We start from the raw sequence: 5,497 nt of genomic DNA on the forward strand, positions 1-5,497 counted from the left end.
ATAATAATAATAATAATAATAATAATAATAATAATAATAATAATAATAATAATAATAATAATAATAATAATAATAATAATAATAATAATAATAATAATAATAATAATAATAATAATTGTTATAATAATAATAATAATAATAATAATAATAATAATAATAATAATAATGATAATAATAATAATAATAATAATAATAATATTATTATTATACTTAAAAATTGTAGTTATGGGCGGTACAGTAAGTTGAGTGTGAGAACAAAACAAAGTCAGTGACATGACATCATCTTTATCAAATTATAAAGGGTCTTAATTTACACTAGCTGTTGCAGGTCACAACTAATAGCCTGACTGAATTTTTTAACCACCCTCTATAAGAGTTATCAGTTTTATCTGTCACATTAATAACTACTTTTAATCATTCACCCTGTCACTGATCCTGTGTCCCGTAAATTAATATGTTCTTCATATTGATATATAATTTGATATTAAACCTTCAACGGTGCTCCCATTAGTATTTTACAAAATGTTTACACATGCAGTTATATATTTTGGATAGACAATGCATTGTACTTTTTAAACTTGCTATAACATGCAAAATATAAAGGCTTTTAGTTTAGAGACGTAACCTATATTTATATTTACAAAATGTATCCCATTTATTATAAATAAAATCAGTCTATTAATTCCTTCAATTCAATATTCTACAAACGTCAAAGAAATTGTAAGCATTTGTGCATCTCTAAAGTTGTTCATATGAACATTTTTGCATTTTACCTTATTTTATTATGTTTATATTGTACAGCTCGGAATCTGTGGAAACGTGCAAAATGCTAGAACCACACTTCACACACAAATTTGCCTTCAAAATGAGCTGTCTTACTGTCTCTATTGCCTTTTACTTTTTTTTTGCTCCTTTGACTTGCTGTCAGTGAGTGTTGTACTAACATTTGTTATAGAATGACAAAGTCGTTTGTTCTGTGTCATGGGCAGGATATTGCTGGATTCTGCTGGCAGTCCCACAATCCCTATGACAGCTTTCAGGGACCCGGTCAGAGCAGTGTCATTTACTAGAACATTAAGCACTGGAGAGCCATCGACAAGAAAATGACACGGGGTAGAGCAGATTAACTGCCTTTGACCACAGGAAGGACATTTAGCCTTCTTCTCTGAGTGTTTCAAGAGATGGATTGTGTCACAGGAACAATATTTTCAAATGGACAATTAAATTACCAAATCACGACACAGTCATTGAGCTCAGCTTTCAAATTTATAAAAATCTAGCCATCACTCCAGCATGTGACGATTCTATTTTTTTTTTTTTTTTTTTACATCTTTAAGTTGTTATGGATATTTGTTCACCCATATGGGTGTCTTCACACACAAGAAAAATATTTTTTTTAAACTAAAAATACCAAACAACCCTGCTGCTTCTCAAACCTTTAGAGCCAACCCTGCCATCGCCACCCTGCTGTTAAGTAGGGCACCATTATCTCGAAATGGTGTCATGGTCAACCTGTAAAGGGAACCGGGTCATTCTGAGAAAATGTTGTTCCCAGAACTAACTGATGAAATTAACATGATGCTGCTAATTGACACTGCACTCACCTAACTCAGTTTAGTGTGCAATGCCACACATATGGCCAAAATACAATACAGTTCAATGCAAAATTATGCAAATATATATTGAAACCCAAGGAATGTTCCATTTGGTGTTTGAAATTACTTCACTCCTACTGCTACGCCACAAATTCAGAATATGTCACAAGTCTGATACTAGACCCTATTAATGATTAAAGAAATGACGGCTTGGGCCGACAAATTATTGCAGTAACAAAGAGCCAGTGCAATTGTGTGATATTGCTTTTACATAAACAGATCAATAAACAAGAAGCTGATACTTTGCACCGCCAAGTCATTTCAACACGGAGTAACATGCAGTAGTGGTGTTCCCATTGAATCATTTACAGTAATTCAGTTTGAACTGAATTAAATGATTCAATGACTCACAAAGACAATTACTTACCACCACCTATTGGTGTAACAATTTAACCTGTATAAACAGTCAGTAAAATTTCAACAATAATGAAGAGACTATGGAAGCCTGTTTCCGCCACTGAATAAAAAAATTAAAAAGGTAATTGCGACTTTTTCTCTCACAATTCTCACTTTTTTTCTCACGAGTTTACATCTCAGAATTGCGCCATATAAACTTGCAATTTTGGCTTTTTTTCTCAGAATTGTGAGATATAAACTCACAATTGTGAGTTATAAAGTCAGAATTGCGAGATATAAAGTCAAAATTGCAGGATATAAACTTGCAATTGCGAGAAATAAAGTCAGAATTGTGGGATATATACTCACAATTCTGACTTTATATCTCGCAATTGCGAGTTTGTATCTCGCAATTCTGAATTGTTTTCTCAGAATTGAGAGTTATAAAGTCCAGTCCAAAAAAACATAATTTTTCACAACTGCGAGTTTAATTCTCACAATTCTGAGAAAAACAAACGTCAGTATTGCGAGTTTGTATGAAGCAATTGTGAGAAAAAAAGTCAGAATTGTGAGAAAAAAAGTAAGAATTGTGAGATAAAAAGTCGCAATTACCTTTTTTTATATAATTTTTTTTATACAGTGGTGGAAACGGGCTTCCATAACAGACTGACAGTTTGTCTGGAACGAGAAAACAACACAGACAAGCGAAACACATTTGTGACCTTGTTAATGCAGATTTCTTGAGAAAACTAAATTTTGTCTTTGTTCCTGTTTTATTCAACTCTGTTATCCTGTGACATTTCCACTCTAAAATACATATTTGACCTTTCTGACATCATATTTGAGGAAGTGGCATCTCTTTATCAGTGTTTCATTTCGACTGCACTTACACTGACCTTGTGAAATGCAATATTTGAACTTCAGACATATTGCAGACAAAACAGTAGTGCTATCAGAATTACCTATTAACTATTGAAGTTGTATATGTTTGAATCTCAAATTTGTGATGGGGTTGAAATGATAATGCTTTGGTAATTTGTAAGGCGGGAACCACAATTAATATTTGGCCATTGAAAAACTCAGATAGTATACTTTTTGGACAACATTCTGAACGTGGCATCATGGGATTTTGTGTCTGTAGAGTAATTATATTCAATGCAATTATGTCTCATAATGTTGTACTCATTAGCGCCAACATTTTACAGATATAGCAGACCTCTTAGTTACCAGATGTCCAAACAGAAGAAGGAGCAAATAAGCCAAAACCACAAGGAAATGATGGACATCTGGGAAATATTGTTCTAAGTCTACCATCTTGGATAACCTCATGTTCTTTTCAACTATATCTAGAGACACATGGGTCTACAGCCACCTTATGTGTGATAATGTTAACACAGTGTAATAACTCCCTTATCTTGTTTTTTTTAAGAGCTTCAGTCTTATCAGCATGTCACCCATTCCACTGCAGTCTGCTAATGGAAAATATCAGACTCAATGAATTCACAAGGAGCAGAAGTGTTTGGAACGAGCCGATAACAACATCAACAAAGTTGTTATTCTGTTTAACCACTTCAATCTCACCTGAAGATACAGTCTTGCGTCACCGATACTCAAACATGGTAGCAGTATTACTAAAGGCTATTACAAACCTTCTATCATGTGATGTAACAGGGTATTGTGGGTATATTGTAAACCAGTGTTTCCCAACCGGGGTGCCGTCTGTCGAGAGCAGGGGTGCGGTGTAAAAAATATTTTTTAAATATTTTTAAATTGCTTAAATGTTCAAAAAAACATCTATTATATAATATCCATTTCTGATGTCACCAGTAATTAGAGATGCAACGAAATTTCGGCTGCCGAAAATTAGTTCACCGCTCAGGTTTCACTTTCACGTGGTGTGACGCTCTGCGTATTATCCCGCTCTATGCGCTCTACTCATATTCCATTCATGCGAATCGGAACAGTACAGTCCACTCAAAAATTGAGCCGGCAGGAAACATCAATGTAGTACAGTATTGTTTCTGTCTGCAATAGCCCTACTGTGTTGTAACAAGGTGTGGTATATGGGCAACTCTGGTAACGCTACCCTCTCATTCATTGATCTGCTAACCGCTATGTTATGCTCACGTGTTCTGATAATAATAGCTTTCTAGGACTAAACATTATTTGGATAATTGGTAAAAAAAAAAAAAGTTAAATATATTAACCCTACTGTTAGACCTACCTGAAAAACTAAAAAGCAATTTATTTAATTCGAAGGCCTGTCGTTATTTTTTATTTGTGCTATCATTATTAATTTCTTTATTTGTTCTTATTTTATTACTGACTGCTTACTTGTCATTTTTTACTCGTGCTACTGCATCAAAATTACCCCACTTTAAAATAAAAAAAAACACTGAGTGAGCAAAAATTTGTGAGATAGCTAGTTATAATGGTAATTAAATAATGTTTACATATGTATAAAAGCCTACATTAAAACCTGTCATATAAATTGGTCTCTTCATTAGAAATTAGCCTACTGATTGCCACCATTGATGGACAATTTTATTTAATAATATAAAAATATCTGTGTGACATTATATTCTGCAGTTCTTCCCTGTTGTACCGAATATCTATACTTTTCAAATTATCATATCGAAGTTAGAAATTCAAACATTGTGACAAAATAAATTTTGTAGGGTGCCACAAGTTTGTTTAAATTTCCAAAGGGTGCTGCGACTAAAAAAAGGTTGGGAAACACTGTTGTAAACAACAGACATTGTCAGTTAGATCAGCTTGATTCCTCTCCTCCTAATATGGCAAGCAGTCAGATTCAGATTCAGAAGAGCATTATTACCAAGTATGTTTACACACACAAGGAATTTGACTTGACGACAGGTGCTTCGGTTGGGAAACACTGTTGTAAACAACAGACATTGTCAGTTAGATCAGCTTGATTCCTCTCCTCCTAATATGGCAAGCAGTCAGATTCAGATTCAGAAGAGCTTTATTACCAAGTATGTTTACACACACAAGGAATTTGACTTGACGACAGGAGCTTCCAGTGTAGAAGAAAGTACAAACATAGTGCAGACATACATGATAGTGCAGACATACATAGGAATAACACAGTAGGGATGTAATATAACACTAATATAATAATAAAAAAAGAAAAATTTAATAATGTACTATATACAGAAATAGAAGTATAGGAAAACATTTAATTGTTTAGATAAATGTACAGATATGTTTATTAGTGTGCAGATATGTTATTTACAAAGTGTGCAGTTTAATATATTTATATAACTATGTTGTGATGGACAATGTATAATTATGAAAGATTAATTGTTCAGACTGAATATAGCCTGTGGGAAAAAAAACTGTTCTTGTGCCTGGCTGTTCTGGTGGTCAGTACTCTGTAGCGCTGACCAGAAGGCAACAGTTCGAAGAGAGAGTTGGCTGAGTGTGAGGGGTCCAAGGTAATTTTTTTAGCCCTATTCCTCACTCTGGAGATGTAAAGATCTTGG

Source organism: Sinocyclocheilus grahami, unplaced genomic scaffold (assembly GCF_001515645.1).
Source record: "Sinocyclocheilus grahami isolate Dianchi unplaced genomic scaffold, SAMN03320097.WGS_v1.1 scaffold2388.1, whole genome shotgun sequence".
Classification (NCBI taxonomy): Eukaryota; Metazoa; Chordata; class Actinopteri; order Cypriniformes; family Cyprinidae; genus Sinocyclocheilus; species Sinocyclocheilus grahami.